Genomic DNA, 16,112 nt, shown 5'->3' on the forward strand with positions numbered 1-16,112 from the left:
GGGAAACCAAACATCAGGTGCTCCATAGGACAACCAAAGCACGCTTGATGGACGACTTGGCGAAAGACCTAGAAGCCTTGGGAATTCAAGGCACTGGGAGGATCCGGGCACAAAACGGAAAGGAATGGAGGCATTTTGTGAAAGCAGCGCGTGATTTGCAGCGCCTGTGACCGCTGGATATGTATGTATTATGGATAATGTTGAACAATGTTGTATAATAAATTACTCGTATTTTCAAATTTGTCTGAAAGATCACAATCATGGATGAAATTTACTCGGTGAAAAATATTGAACAAGTATATGTACCAAAAGGGGAACTTCGGCGAAAAATAAGTGAATTTTGGACATAAATCGACACCTTTTCTTTGCTTCACCAAGGGCTATCTATCTTGTCTTCATCTTGACCTGCGTATGGCGTAGTGACACTGAAGGTGGTATGACGGTATGGATTTGAGAAACGTCAGAGCTATTCTCCTGGGGTACCTTCAGTTAGGTTGGTAACGAAAAGTAGACTCTCTTCCCCATATGCTGCTGTTTTCCTACAGAACCGAAGAAATGAAAGGGACTCGCGAGATCCAGCCCTCATTATGGCTCTTTATCTGATGCAGTTAGCATAGACGTAGGGCCACTTTGAACACAAAGTGTGGACCTAGGTAACAGCTGCATTGACGCCTGAAGGTCCTCGCGATTCAGAGGTGCTGGCATATCACAAAAAGAAGCTCAACTTACTTGCTGAGGCTTCTACCAGACACTAATCAGGCGTCTGTAAACATCGCAGCACATCTGCCTTAATAAAGTTAACGGTGGACCTGAGGCTAGCAGGGATGCACAAGAAGCAACCACCATGTGCCTCTTAGACTTCAACAAAGCCTTTGACACCATCGACTATAACATTAACTTGCCAAACTTAACAACCTACATTTCTCGACAAGTGCAGTGCAATGGTTTCCCTCATACCTGAAGTCTCGTCAGCAATGCTTCATGTCCGGCACCATAAAGTCACGATGGAGGCGCGTAGAATCAGGCGTCCCCTACGGTTCAGTATTAGGTCCTACATTCTTTTCATTGTATGTAAATGACATGTCATCAGCTTTGTCCTGCTGCAAATACCACATGTAAGCTGATGAGCTCCAGTTGTATCTAAGAGTAAAAACTATAAATCTTAAGATAGCTGTCGAGAATCTCTGTACTGACCTGTGTGCACTATCAAAATGGGCGCAGGACATAGTGTTAAAGCTCAAACCATCCAAATCCCAAGCGGTACCGATTGGTCATTCTAGGCTCATTAGCCCGAAATATCGGGACTCCCTACCGTCTTTAACCATAAATGGGAAAAACATCAACTTCTCTCCTTCAGAAAATAGTCTAGGCGTAATCATAGATGAAAATCTAAATTGCATTGAGTACGTAAGTGTAATGTGCAAGAAGGCATCGCCATCTCTCCATTGCCTACAAAAATGTAAAAATCTCTTCCCTCTTGAGCTGAAAAAGAAATTTGTTCAAACACTTGAACTCTCAATTCTTGATTATTTTATGCTGCAAGGCCTTTCTTAACAAAGTTCACGGGACCGGTTATGAATAGCTGTGTTCTTTATATCTGTGATGTTCAACTCTTTGATCACATTTCACGATCATACGCACACCTGCCCTGGCTGCGTGCAGATAAGGGCGGTCATTTCCATACCGTCTGTCTTCCCTACTGTCTTATCAACGAACACTGTCCCCCATACCTCTCCTCGACCTTAATGCTCTTGTCTGAACAGCACGGCAGAAACACCCGTTCCCATCAGAGCAAAAACGTTTTCTGTCCCGTTCAATCGTTCACCCATCTCCTTGAAGTAGCAGGAACTCGACTATGGAACAACCTCCCGCATTATATTAAAGAACTAAATAATATCTCCAGCATTATTAGACAGGGACTGACATACCTGCCAAAGCAACACTAGGATCGCTGCATACACTTGTTACCCCTGTTCATCCCTCTTACTAACTTGATTTTCCCCATTTTCCGGTATTCTTAGCCGATGGAGTGACCTTAAATTTCCTGCTCCCAAAACTGGGTATATCAGAAAACGTCTATTTTGTACACCTACAAATTCTTGTATCTCCCGGTATAATCATTGTTATTGATGTCACAATTATTATTATTATTATTATCACTGTTAATGCAGGAGCTGCGGTAGTACATGTAATACGGTATTAATTTTGTCAGTTCATAGTCAGCATAATTTACTCTCACCGCCACTTCAGACACCCGCGTCTATTATCTGGCGTGGCTCGTCTAATGTGCTTGTGGTGAAATCTTTACAGGAAGCAGGCCGCCAGGGTATTCCCATCATCAAGTAGGTAGCGAAGCGCATGGAAGTTTTGACTGTCATTTGCCTATCTTCTTTTCGAACTCACGCCTGCCATGATGAATGCCACTCTTTTGAAACCACTTTGTGGTTAAGGCGTTGCACAGAGCTAATGAAATGAAATCTCGTTCACAACCAGCTAGATTTTCTTCTTCACCAGCTTCCCAGTCTAGTTCAACACACCTCTCAGATCAACTTTAACCTTATTGTAATTTCAGATACAATCTACATCTACAGATCCGCATACGTACCAGAAAAGCCACCTTAAAGCGCCCACTGGTAGGTACTTGTACCGTTATTATTCAATCCTTGTCCGGCACACATGTACAGTGAAGGGGGGAAATAATTGCCCGTATGCCTCTGTACGATCCCTAAACTCTATCGCCTTGTCGTTACCGACCTTAATGGAGATGTACGTCGGAAGTAGTAAGATCGTTATGTATTGTCTCGTAAATGCTGTTTCCCTATATTTTCTCAATATCGTTTTTCTAAAACAATACCTTCTTCTGTGCCGTTTAAGGCGACGGATCATTTCCGTAACGCTCTCGAAGTGATCACCCCGAATAGCAATGAATCTAGTACCATGCTTCTAAATCGTTGGCCATCTTCTTTTAATCCGACCTGCTGATGATCGCAAACCTTCAAGAAGTCATGAGGAATGGATCACACAAGCGATCTGTACCCGGTCTCCTATATAAGTGTACTACACTTCCCGAGAATTCGCCCAATCGTCAGAAGTCGGCCATTCCCCTTAAAACGGACTAGATGGGCGTGTTCTATTTCATGTTGTTCCACTACGTTGCGTCTTGATATTTAATTTACATTAATACTGTATACGAATATTACTGCAATGTTTGTTCTACTCATTCGCATCAACTTATATTTACCCACATTTAAAGTAATCAAATATTTATCACAGACAAAAGAAAATTTTCTCCATGTTATTGTGAATACTCTACTGACAACCAATTCATCTTCAAAACTTTCGCATATATGACAACTTCATTAGCGAATATTCTCTGATTTTTGTTAGGCCAATGATTTAGGACTGTATCGTGTGCTTATAAAATTTGGTGACTGTCAGTGATTATTTAACACTTTAATCTCCTGATGCATGTCCCCCAGACCCATTTTGCACTCGCATGCAGAACTGTCAAAATTTTAGCTCGAAGGTACTGCCCTGTGTGTATACTGTAAAGTAAACGTAAATTATTGTGAAGATTTTCTTCTGTTGTGATAGTGCTTTGTAAATATTCGTATAACTGTTCCAGGTTGATGACCGTCTCCTTCAATGAATAGAAGAAAAATTTTAAGAAATGTATATGGGTAACAGGAACGGTTAGATCACAATCTCAACGTATAAAATACTGATCATGTTCTTAGAGGTGCGCACTGGTAGCCTAGGAGCGCTGTGGATGATGTATAACTTGTATAAAGCGATCATGGGTCCCTGCACCGTTTAAGTCAATGACGACAATGAAGTGGTGTGTATGTCCGAGTCGCCTTGCATGGAATCAACACAGTTATTATTACTTTCGAAGCAGCAGAGTTATTTACAACTTCTAAACATATCTGCTATATATACAGAAGATTTCGTACATGTCAAATTGATTTTGAGGACCAAATTCCGTCAGTATTGATTGCCCAAACATTTACTGACACCAGATCTTCCAGCAGCTTCGGGCAGAGAGAGGGGTTTCAGCGTCTTGAAGTTCTCAACATTCGCAGGTTGCCTCTCCAGGGTAACGTAGCCCCATAGCTACAAATTTAGTTTGCAGCGCGCCACGCCAGTTGGCAGCCTGTTCAAAGTCCTCCTTGTAAGTCTGCAGGCTTTCGTGGCCGATGTCGCTCAAGTTAAAATCTTCTGGGTTATTAGGCCGCGTCACGTTTCATCTAAAATGTTCGACGTTTCGATCCCTCTGCTTGCATCTTCCTCAGGATCTTTTGGTGTCCACTACTGCAGTTATAATGCGGCCTCTGAATGTGCCTGGTTTGTGCGGAGTTGTGCTAGACTGCCGCAGGATATTCAGATGATGTTCAGATGTGTGTGAAATCTTATGGGACTTAACTGCTAAGGTCATCAGTCCCTAATCTTACACACTACTGAACCTAAATTATCCTAAGGACAAACACACACACCATGCCCGAGGGAGGACTCGAACCTCCGCCGGGACCAGCCGCACAGCAGCATATTCAGCTGTAGCGTTCTAGCAGTAGTGGAAACCAAAAGATCCTGAGGAAGATCCCAGCAGAGGGGTCGAAACGTCGAACATTTTAGAAGAAACATGACGCGACCTAATAACCCAGAAGATTTTAACTTCAAAGTCCTCCATGTCTGATAGGGTAGTTGGAAACCAGCAGCGGGTTCTTCCTTTAGGCTTTGGTTGATATTCCCAGTTGCACTGTTCCGTCACCTATTCGGCGAGCGGGAAGTGATGATGTAGTGGCTTCAGTTGTTCGAAGGCAGCGCTATCTCGATTACGGCCCAGGACATCATGCTTCGCTTCCAAAATTGGAATGCCTGGATTCACTTTCCTGTTGTTTCCTTCACAGCCTCTGCCGCTGGTCTTAATTTAATATTCGATTGTGTTACACCTATAAGATGGTAGATTTTGTCAACTGAAGTTGGTCGAAGGCAACCAGTTATAATGCGCCCTCTCAATGTGCCTGGTGTGTGCGGAGTTGTGCTAGACTGCCGCAGCATATTCAGCCGTAGGGAAACATAGAACTTGAGCAGACGTCCGTAGAACATTTGGTTGAGCCCTCCTCAGGTTTTTAGTAAGCTTGGATATAACATTATTTCTGATATAGTCTTTGAGCTTCATTTCTCGCAATGGTGTTTCCAAGTAAGTGTGCACTCGAGCTTTACTTCGAGGTATGTACAAGTGTCCCAATGGTGTAGTTGCTCTCCTCTCCAAGTTACTTCCAGCTTTGTCTTAGCTTGCCTATTTCTTAATTGAAACGCACAGACCTGTGTTTTGTATGGGTTAGTCTATAGGTGGTTATTGTTATAGTTTTCTGCCACATCTTTTGAGACTGCAGTCAGTTTCCTTTCCACCTCCTCAAATGTTCCTCCTTGAGCTGCAACTAGTGTGTCGTTGGCATAGATGAAAGATCTTGAGTTACGGGAGGTTGATCATTGATGTAGATATGTATAGCAGTGGTGCCAACTCACTGCCTTGAGGAAGACCGTTCTTCTGATTCTTCATCGGCTTTTCTTGTTGTCCAGGGTGACAAAGAACCACCTAATTTGCAGTATGGTTCCGATGAGCTGCATTAATCGATAGTCCTTGGTGATTGTATAAATCTTTCTTTCGAGTTTGTGATGATTTCCTGTTTCATACGCTGCTGTTATGCCCACGAATGGCACACCTATTATCTGCCCTTTCTCGCATCCTTTCTCTATATGCTGAGTTAGGTTGAGGATCTCGTAACAGCATACTTTTCCCTGGCGGAATCCTGCCAGTTATTTAATAAGGGTCTGGTCAACATATCCAGGTATGCGGTTCAGTATCATTGTTTCCAACAGTTTGTATAGATGACAGAGAAGCGAGACAGGTCGAAAATTCTTTGAGTCTGTCGGGTCTTTCTCCGGTTTCGGCCGCGCGGGATTAGCCGAGCGGTCTGGGGCGCTCGAGTCATGGACTGTCAAGCTGAACCCGGCGGAGGTTCGAGTCCTCCCTCGGGCATGGATGTGTGTGTTTGTCCTTAGGATAATTTAGGTTAAGTAGTGTGTAAGCTTAGGGACTGATGACCTTAGCAGTTAAGTCCCATAAGATTTCACACACACTTGAACATTTTTGAACGAATAGACGTCTGGACAGCAATGGAATACCAGCCTGAGTGCCGCCCGTCCTGCGGCCAGACAATCAGGCACGATGGTCTGATTTGCAAAGCACTTAACTTCTTTGGCCGCAGCCATCTTAATTGGGCGTATGCATCACAGGCATGATCAAGTAAACGGATATTGCAAGGTTCAAGATTTAGTAATGAAGGAAATTGAGGGCAGGGGGGGAGGGAGTGGGAAATTATAGATGGAGAGCAAACCTCGATTACAGTAAGCCGTTTCACGTGGATCTGGGGTGCAATAATTGTGCAGAGGTGGAGAGACATACACAGGTTAGGCTACCTTGCAGAGCTGTATCAAACCTTTCTTCAGACTGAAGACAGCAACAGGAACTTGCTTGCTTTCTGGGGCACATTGACTGTGTTCTGTTGCAAATTTCGCGAGCCACTCATAATTCAGAACTGACCTTCTTGGACAGCCACGCACCACTTTCGGGATTCGGGTAGGCCACTGTCGCAGATCGAATCCGCTTTGGGGATTAACGTCCAGGGCTGGTTAGGCGACCAGCTTGGATAGAGTTTTCAGGCGATTTTCCACATCCAGTTAGGTGAATACTGGGCTGGTGCTCGCTTTCCGCCTCAGATACACGTTACACAACATTTGGAAAACGTTCTCAATCTTTAAAATGAGTTTTCTCTATACAAAGGCACATGGGGTACACAAATGCCGTGTCTGGGGTGGAGGGGTGGGTGGTTGGCGGCGTCAGGAAGGACATCCGGCCACCAGCTGTCAGTAACATTGCCAAAACCCATTTAACCATGCCAACCCCGAAGAGAATCAAAAGAAGGTAAGAAAGAATAAGAGTCATATAGAGGGTGATTGCAATGAAATCTTCACTACCTCAGGCAGCGTAGACGGAAAACTACACCAAAGCGCCAAAGAAATTGGTGTAGGCGTGCGTATTCAAATGCAGAGATTTGTAAACAAGCAGAATACCACACTGCGGTCGGCAACGCCTATGTAAGACAAGTGTCTAGTGCAGTTGTTAGATCGGTTACTGCTGTTACAATGGCAAGTTATCAATATTTAAGTGGGTTTCAACTTGGTGTTGTAGTCGGCACACAAGCGATGGGACACAGCATCTCCGAGGTAGCGATGAGGTGGGGATTTTCCAGTACGACCATTTCACGAGCGTACTGTGAATATCAGGAATCCGATAAAACATCAAATCTCCGACATCGCTGCGGCGATAAAAAAAAGTCCTGCAAGAACGGAATCAACGACGACTGAAGAGAATCGTTCAACGTGACAGAAGTGCAATCCTTTCGCAAACTGCTGCACATGTCAATGCTGGGACTTCAACAAGTGTCAGCGTGCGAACCATTCGACGAAACATCATCGATATGGGCTTTTGCTGCCGAAGGCCCACTCGGGTGCCCTTGATGACTGCACGACGCAAAGCTTTACGCCTCGCCTGGGCCTGTCAACACCGACATTCGACTGTTGATGACTGGAAACATGTTGCCTGGTCGGACGAATCTCATTTCAAATTTTATCGACCGGATGGACATGTACGGAGACAGCTTTATCCATGGGCCCTGCATGTCAGCAGGAGACTGTTCAAGCTGGTGGATGTTCTATAATGGTGTTGGAGTGATATGGGACCCCTGATACGTCTAGATACGACGCTGATTGTGACACGTACGTAAGCATCCTGTCCGATTACCTGCATTCATTCATGTCCATTGTGCATTCCGATGGACATGGGCAATTCCAACAGGACAATGCAACACCCACATATCCATAATGGCTACAGAGTGGCTCCAGGAACACTCTTCTGAGTTTAAACACTTCCGCTGTATATCAAACTTCCCAGACATGAAGATTATTGAACATACCTGGGATGCCTTGCAACGTGCTTTTCAAAAGAGATCTCCACCGCCTCGTACCCTTGCGGATTTATGGACAGCCCTGCAGCATTCGTGGTGCCAGTTCCCTCCAGCACTACTTCAGTCATTAGTCGAGTCCATGCCACGTCGTGCTGCGGCACTTCTGCGTGCTCGCGGCACCTCTACACGATATTAGCACGTGTATCAGTTTCTTTGGTTCTTCAGTGTATTTACCGAATGGGTACCCAAATTCATAGAAATTACGTTCAGATGGTGCGCTGCAGGATTTACGCTGTTACTAGTGTTGGTGTCGTGACCTGCCGTGAGCACAGGTACTGGAACGGCGATGAATGGTCGAAACACGTGCATCAATGTGCATTACAGTTACAGACAGACAACATGGGTGTTGAGAAGGTGGCGGGGCTTCACTCGTTGGGCTATTTTGTTAATAGCAGTATTGCTGTTGCCCACCGCGAATATCGACCCATTAAGGGAATACGGAGAGATCTTCTCTCCTCTCCGAGATTGAAGAACGTCACTCGGAAGTTCGATGAGTGCTGATAACCTTGCCGCTGAGTGCCCGTATACTGCAATAACACACACACGGAAGTTCAAATTAAGTGACGATTTGGGAATTGCTCTTGGGAGAGGCCGAAGACCAATTGTGCCACAAATTGTTGAATAAGTTATTGTTGCCATAGCTGGGAATGGTGGATGCAGTGTGCGATCTCCAAGCAGTGCACGACCTGTGTCAGGACACATAGTATCTCGCCTGAGATGTATCGGGTAGCTCTATTTAGTGCGATTCCAGACTGTCGTGGATGCAGGTGGTCGTCACAATTCAGCAATGTTTGTAACGTGGAACGTAAATATAGTACTCATTTAAAAAATGTTATCCTCTCATGCCGAAATGAAAACGTGTTTCTTTCAATGGTTTATTCGTTATTTCTCTTTCGCATGTTCTTACATATGTTTTCACAAAGTTTCATTGTCTTACGCTCATTCGTTTTTCATGGGGGCCCTCTCAGGTAGCGAAGTCTAATTATAGCCAAGCTGTATTTCAGAATTTTTCTGTATAAATGAACTCTGCAATTTGGCAAGCCATCAAGTTTCGTAGGAAACGCTGGGGAAGAGGGCGACGTGTGTTTCGCCCCGAGAGAGCTTGCTACATCTTTTCTGGTTTCTCGATAGCAGGTTTTTTTGGTCTCTATGAATCTTATTTTATTAGAGTTTGAAGTATGTTGAAGGATCGTGCAGCGAATCGACAGTGACAATATTCGTCGATAATTTTGCGCATCCCTTCTTTTGTCCTTCTGAAATAAGAGACTTTTCTTCGCTTTTCTACAGTCGGTTGGAACCGATCACTGTGCGAAAAATTTCCGATGAATGCAAGCTAAGAAAGAAGTCAACGACACACTGGTATTTTTTCTCTTATTTTACACTACTGGCCATTAAAATTGATACACCAAGAAGAAATGCAGTTGATAAACGGGTATAACTGATGATGGTCGAAGTAGAGAGGATATAAAATATAGACTGGCAATGGCAAGGAAAGCGTTTCTGAAGAACAGAAATTTGTTAACATAGAGTATATATTTAAATGTCAGGAAGTCGTTTCTGAAAGTATTTGTGTGGCGTGTAGCCATGTATGGAAGTGGAACGTGGACGATAAATAGTTTAGACAAGAAGAGAATAGAAGCTTTCGAAATGTGGTGCTACAGAAGAATCCTGAGGATTAGATGGGTAGATCATATAACTAATGAGGAGGTATTGAATAGAATTGGGGAGAAGAGGAGTTTGTGGCACAACTTGACTAGAAGATGGGATAGGTTGGTAGGACATGTTCTGAGACATCGAGCGATCACCAATTTTGTATTGGAGGGCAGCGTGGAGGGTAAAAATCGTAGAGGGAGACCAAGAGATGAATACACTAAGCAGATTCAGAAGGATGTGGGCTGCAGTAGGTACTGGGAGATGAAGAAGCTTGCACAGGAGAGAGTAGCATGCAAAGCTGCATCAAACCAGTCTCAGGACTGAAGGCCACAACAACAACAACAAACGGGTATTCATTGGACAAATATATTATACTAGAACTGACATGTGATTACATTTTCACGCAATTTAGGTGCATAGATCCTGAGAAATCAGTACCCACAACAACCACCTCTGGCCGTAATTTCGGCCTTGATACGGCTGGGCATTGAGTTAAACAGAGATTGGATGGCGTGTACAGGTACAGCTTCCCATGCAGCTTCAACACGATACCACAGTTCATCAAGAGTAGTGACTGGCGTATTGTGACGAGCCAGTTGCTCGGCCACCATTGACCAGACGTTTTGAATTGGTGAGAGATCTGGAGAATGTGCTGGACAGGGCAGCAGTCGAACATTTTCTGTACCCAAAAAGACCCGTACAGGACCTGCAACATGCGGTCGTGAATTAACATGCTGAAATGTAGGGTTTCACAGCGATCGAATGAAGGGTAGAGCCACGGGTCGTAAGACATCTGAAATGTAACGTACACTGTTCAAAGTGCCGTCAGTGCGAACAAGAGGTGACCGAAACGTGTAACCAATGGCACCCCATACCATCACGGCGGGTGATCTCGTCAGTATGGCGATGACGAATACACACTTCCAATGTGCGTTCACCGTGATGTCGCCAAACGCGGATGCAACCATCTTTATGCTGCAAACAGAACCTAGATTCATCCGAAAAAATGACGTTTTGCCATTCGTGCACCCAGGTTCGTCGTTGAGTACACAATCGTTGAGTACACCATGGCAGGCGCTCCTGTCTGTGATGCAGCATCGAGGGTAGCCGCAGCCATGATCACCGAGCTGATAGTCCATGCTGCTGCAAACGTCATAGAACTGTTCGTGCAGATGGTTGTTGTCTTGTAAACGTCCCCATCTGTTGACTCAGGGATCGAGACGTGGTTGCACGATCCGTTACAGCCATGCGAATAAGATGCCTGTCATCTCGACTGCTAGTGATACGAGGCCGTTGGGATCCAGCACGGCGTTCCGCATTACCCTCCTGAGCCCACCGATTCCATATTCTGTTAACAGTCATTGGTTCTCGACCAACGCGAGCAGCAATGTAGCTATACGATAAACGGCAATCGCGATAGGCTACAATCCGACCTTTATCAAAGTCGGAAACGTGATGGTACGCATTTTTCCTCCTTACACGAGGCATCACAACAACGTTTCACCAGGCAACGCCGGTCAACTGTCATTTGTGTATGAGAAATCGGTTGGAATCTTTCCTCATGTGAGCACGTTGTAGGTGTCGCCACCGGCGCCAAACTTGTGAGAATGCTCTGAAACACATGGGTTGACGGGAGCCGTCGCCTGTGAGACTTCCTACTGCCGTGACCCAGCACAACTCAGACCTGTTGCGCTCGCCAAGTTGACTCCCGTTGGCCTCCCACTTGCCCGTTTCTTACGTAAAATCAGCCACCGTGACGACTCTCTGAAGAACCGGCGAGTGGCATTCTTTCACATGATAGCACTGGAATCGTTTGGATCACATCGAGATAAGAAAAAAGAGAAACTTTTGGTACACTGGAGGAAATCAAATTTACATATCGTCTAGGTTTTGTCAGAGAATCACAGAATCTCTCTTTTCATCATATAGAGAGTTATTATTCCGGGCAAGTCCAACATATAATTAGTATACGATCACATTAGTATGAAGTGCAAAAAAGCATTCCTTTGCTGGCGATTCAGCTGCCCCTACCAATACGTTTTATGGAAACTGCACTACGTCGGTATCAGGAAAGGTATTCAGACAAGCGACAGACACGTAATCGATGTCACATCCCTCTCAGAGCTTTGAGCGACTGTCAAGAAACAGAATCATTCAGTGAAAAATACAAGTGAGGACTGATCATGAGTTACACGACATTTTTGGACCAAGATATATGTTACTTCTACGATACTTATCGAAATGTCTCCAATCTTTCTTTGTGTAATTAACAGTGTAGTCATGCAGGTTTAGGATGTCTCTGTAAATTTATTCCGTTTATAGTACTTAATCTTTCGTAAATTGTTTTGAGACGTTCCCTTATAAAGTGTGTTTCACCATCGGAAATGACGAAATTAACAGGATACATCAAAAGCGTGCAAGTAACAAATTTCCGGTATATAACACAACGAATAGATTAATATGCAGTGTGATTCAGCTGTCCCGTCGTTTTATGTAATCACGCATGACAGTACAATGTTGCTGGCCACTTCGTTCTAGAGATGTGAAGGATAATGTCAAAATATCGCAGAATAAGTTCAAATGTGCGTGAAATCTCATGGGACTTAACTGCTAAGGTCATCAGTCCCTAAGCTTGCACACTACTGAACCTAAATCATCCTAAGGACAAACACACACACCCATGCCCGATGGAGGACTCGAACCTCCGCCGGCGCTAGCCGCACAGTCCATGACTGCAGCACCTAGACCGCTCGGCTAATCCCGCGCGGCGTAGAATAAGTTGTAAAGTATATGCAGACATGCTAGATCTATTGTACAAATTTTGTTTATTAAACTACTTTAGCACATTATTGCAGGGAGTCGTACATTAATCTTTTCATTGAGTTATTTACCGGAATGTTGGTACTTCCATGCTTTCCATTTTGATACTCCTATTAATTCAGCTGTTTCCGATGGTGACAGACACTTCATAAGGCAACGTTCCTGAACCGTTTACAAGGGAGTAAATACTATAAACGGAATAAACGTACAGAGACATCCAAAACCTTTATCACTACACCACTAATTACACAAAGAAAGGTTGGAGACACTTGGACACTAGCAGAAGTAAGATATATCCTGGCCCGAAAGTACCGTGTAACTCACGACTAGTCCTCACTTGTATTTTTATAGTATTACTCCGTTCACTAACAGTCACCCTTAGCACTGAAATGGAACTTACATCGATTACCTGGCCTGTCTGGATAACGTTTTTCATACCGATGTAGTACGGTTTGCATAAAATGTATCGGCAGGGGCAGCCGAATCAGCATGTACACTACTGGCCATTAAAATTGCTACAGCACGAAGATGACGTGCTGCAGACACAAAATTTAACCGACAGGAAGAAGATGCTGTGATATGCAAATGGTTAGCTTTTCAGAGCATTCACACAAGATTGGCGCCGGTGGCGACACCTACAACTTGCTGACACGAGGAAAGTTTCCAACCGATTTCTCACACACAAACAGCAGTTGACCGGCGTTGCCTGGTGAAACGTTGTTGTGATTGCTTGTGTAAGGAGGAAAAATGCGTACCATCACGTTTCCGACTTTGATAAAGGTCTGATTGTAGCCTATCGCGATTGCCCTTTATCGTACCGCTACATTGCTGCTCGCGTTGGTCGAGACCCAATGACTGTTAACATAATATGGAATCGGTGGGTTCAGGAGGGTAATACGGAACGCCGTGCTAGATCCCAACGGCCTCCCATCACTAGCAGTCGAGATGACAGACATCTTTTCCGCATGGCTGTAACGATTCGTGCAGCCACGTCTCGATCCCTGTCAACAGAGGGGACGTTTGCAAGACAACAACCATCTGCACGAACAGTTCTATGACGTTTGCAGCAGCATGGACTATCAGCTCGGAGACCATGGCTGCGGTTAACCTCGATGCTGCATCACAAACAGGAGCGTCTGATATGGTGTACTCAACGACGAACCTGGGTGCACGAATGGCAAAACGTCATTTTTTCAGATGAATCCAGGTTCTGTTTACAGCAACATGATGGTCGCATCCATGTTTGGCGACATCGCGGTGAACGAACATTGGAAGCGTGTATTCGTCATCGCCATACTAGCGTATCACCCAGCGTGATGGTATGGGGTGCCATTGTTACACGTCCCGGTCACCTCTTGTTCGCATTGACGGCTCTTTGAACAGTGGACGTTACATTTCAGATGTGTTACGACCCGTGGCTCTTCCCTTTATTCGATCCCTGCGAAACCCTACGGCATGTTGCAGATCCTGTACGGGCCTTTCTGGATACAGAAAATGTTCGACTGCTGCCCTGGCCAGCACATTCTCCAGATCTCTCACCAATTCAAAACGTCCGGTCAATGGTGGCCGAGCAACTGGCTCGTCACAATCCGCCAGTCACTCCTCTCTATGTACTGTGGTACCGTGTTGAAGCTGCATGGGCAGCTGTACCTGTACACGCCATCCGAGCTCTGTTTGACTCAATGCCCAGGCGTATCAAGGCCGTTATTACGGCCAGCGGTTGTTCTGGGTACTGGTTTCTCAGGATCTATGCACCCAAATTGCGTGAAAATGTAATCACATGTCAGCTCTAGTATAATATATTTGTTCAATGAATACCCGTTTATCATCTTCATTTCTTCTTGATGTAGCAATTTTAACGGCCAGTAGTGTATAATCAAAAGTGTCAGCACACCCGTACGTAATGCGGAATTGACCACTAGAAGTCACGAGAGGAGAACACACCACTACAAAAGGAGGAGGGTAGTACTGTGTGATGAGTAGAGAAGTCGTAACAGCAGAATGGGTCTGTCAAGACGACTCACTAGATTCGAATGTCATTGGATGTCACCTGAGTGACAAATACAGGGGGGACATTTCAACCCTACTAATACCTTCCAAGTTCGTTGTTGTCGCTGTGACTGTGAAGTGCGAACACGAAGGAACGACCAGAGCTATACCAAGACTAGGCAGAACTCGTAATAACCATAGATAGGGGCCTTCGAACATTGCCGAGGGCCGTTTGTAAACAAACACGTGAAGTCAGCGGAAGATAACACTCCTGAGTTCCAGCGTACTACCAGCAGTCAGGGCAGCACAGCGACTGTGCATAGGGAGGTAAAAAGAATGGGGTTCAATGATCGAGCAGCTCCCCATAAGCCACACATTTCTGTAGTCACTGGTAAGTGAGAGATGATGTAAAGGGCAAAACCACTGGACGGTGGACGACTGGAAACGAGTGCTTTGGAGTGATGAATCATACTGTAACCTGTGGCACTGTACGGAAAGGGTTTGGGTTTGGCAAATGCTTGGAGTACTGAACCTGACAGAATGTATAGTGTTAACAGTGAAGCATAGAGTAGGTGGTATTACAGTGTTTACGGTGTGGTCTCCTTACTGCTCTTAAGAATACAGTAAATGTGGAAGGACATGAATATATTTTACAGCATTGTGTCTTAGGTGCAGTAGAGTTATCACAAAGCACAGTCTTTGAGGCAGTGATTTGTGGACAATAACATTTCTGTAATGGACTGGCCTGCCTCGAGTCCGACCTGGATCCAGTGGAATACTTTTGGGATGGGTTCGAACATATGTTGTTGTGGTCTTCAGTCCTGAGACTGGTTTGATGCAGCTCTCCATGCTACTCTATCCTGTGCAAGCTTCTTCATCTCCCAGTACCTACTGCAACCTACATCCTTCTGAATCTGCTTAGCGTATTCATCTCTTGGTCTCCCTCTACGATTTTTACCCTCCACGCTGCCCTCCAATGCTAAATTTGTGATCCCTTGATGCCTCAAAACATGTCCTACCAACCGATCCCTTCTTCTAGTCAAGTTGTGCCACAAACTTCTCTTCTCCCCAATCCTATTCAATACCTCCTCATTAGTTACGTGATCTACCCACCTTATCCTCAGCATTCTTCTGTAGCACCACATTTCGAAAGCTTCTATTCTCTTCTTGTCCAAACTAGTTATCGTCCATGTTTCACTTCCATACATGGCTACACTCCATACAAATACTTTCAGAAACGACTTCCTGACGCTTAAATCTATGCTCGATGTTAACAAATTTCTCTTCTTCATAAACGATTTCCTTGCCATTGTCAGTCTACATTATATATCCTCTCTACTTCGACCATCATCAGTTATTTTACTCCCTAAATAGCAAAACTCCTTTACTACTTTAAGTGTCTCATTTCCTAATCTAATTCCCTCAGCATCACCCGATTTAATTTGACTACATTCCATTATCCTTGAATTGCTTTTGTTGATGTTCATCTTATATCCTCCTTTCAAGACACTGTTCATTCCGTTCAACTGCTCTTCCAAGTCCTTTGCTTTCTCTGACAGA

General features: G+C 44.7%; 1 protein-coding gene across 2 annotated transcripts in view; it reads right to left on the reverse strand.

Moving 5' to 3' along the window:
- Nucleotides 1-16,112, reverse strand: part of LOC124795498 (proton-coupled amino acid transporter-like protein CG1139) — a 278,487-nt gene that overhangs the window by 230,290 nt on the left and 32,085 nt on the right. The window lies entirely within an intron of this gene.

Source organism: Schistocerca piceifrons, chromosome 4 (genome assembly GCF_021461385.2).
Source record: "Schistocerca piceifrons isolate TAMUIC-IGC-003096 chromosome 4, iqSchPice1.1, whole genome shotgun sequence".
Classification (NCBI taxonomy): domain Eukaryota; kingdom Metazoa; phylum Arthropoda; class Insecta; order Orthoptera; family Acrididae; genus Schistocerca; species Schistocerca piceifrons.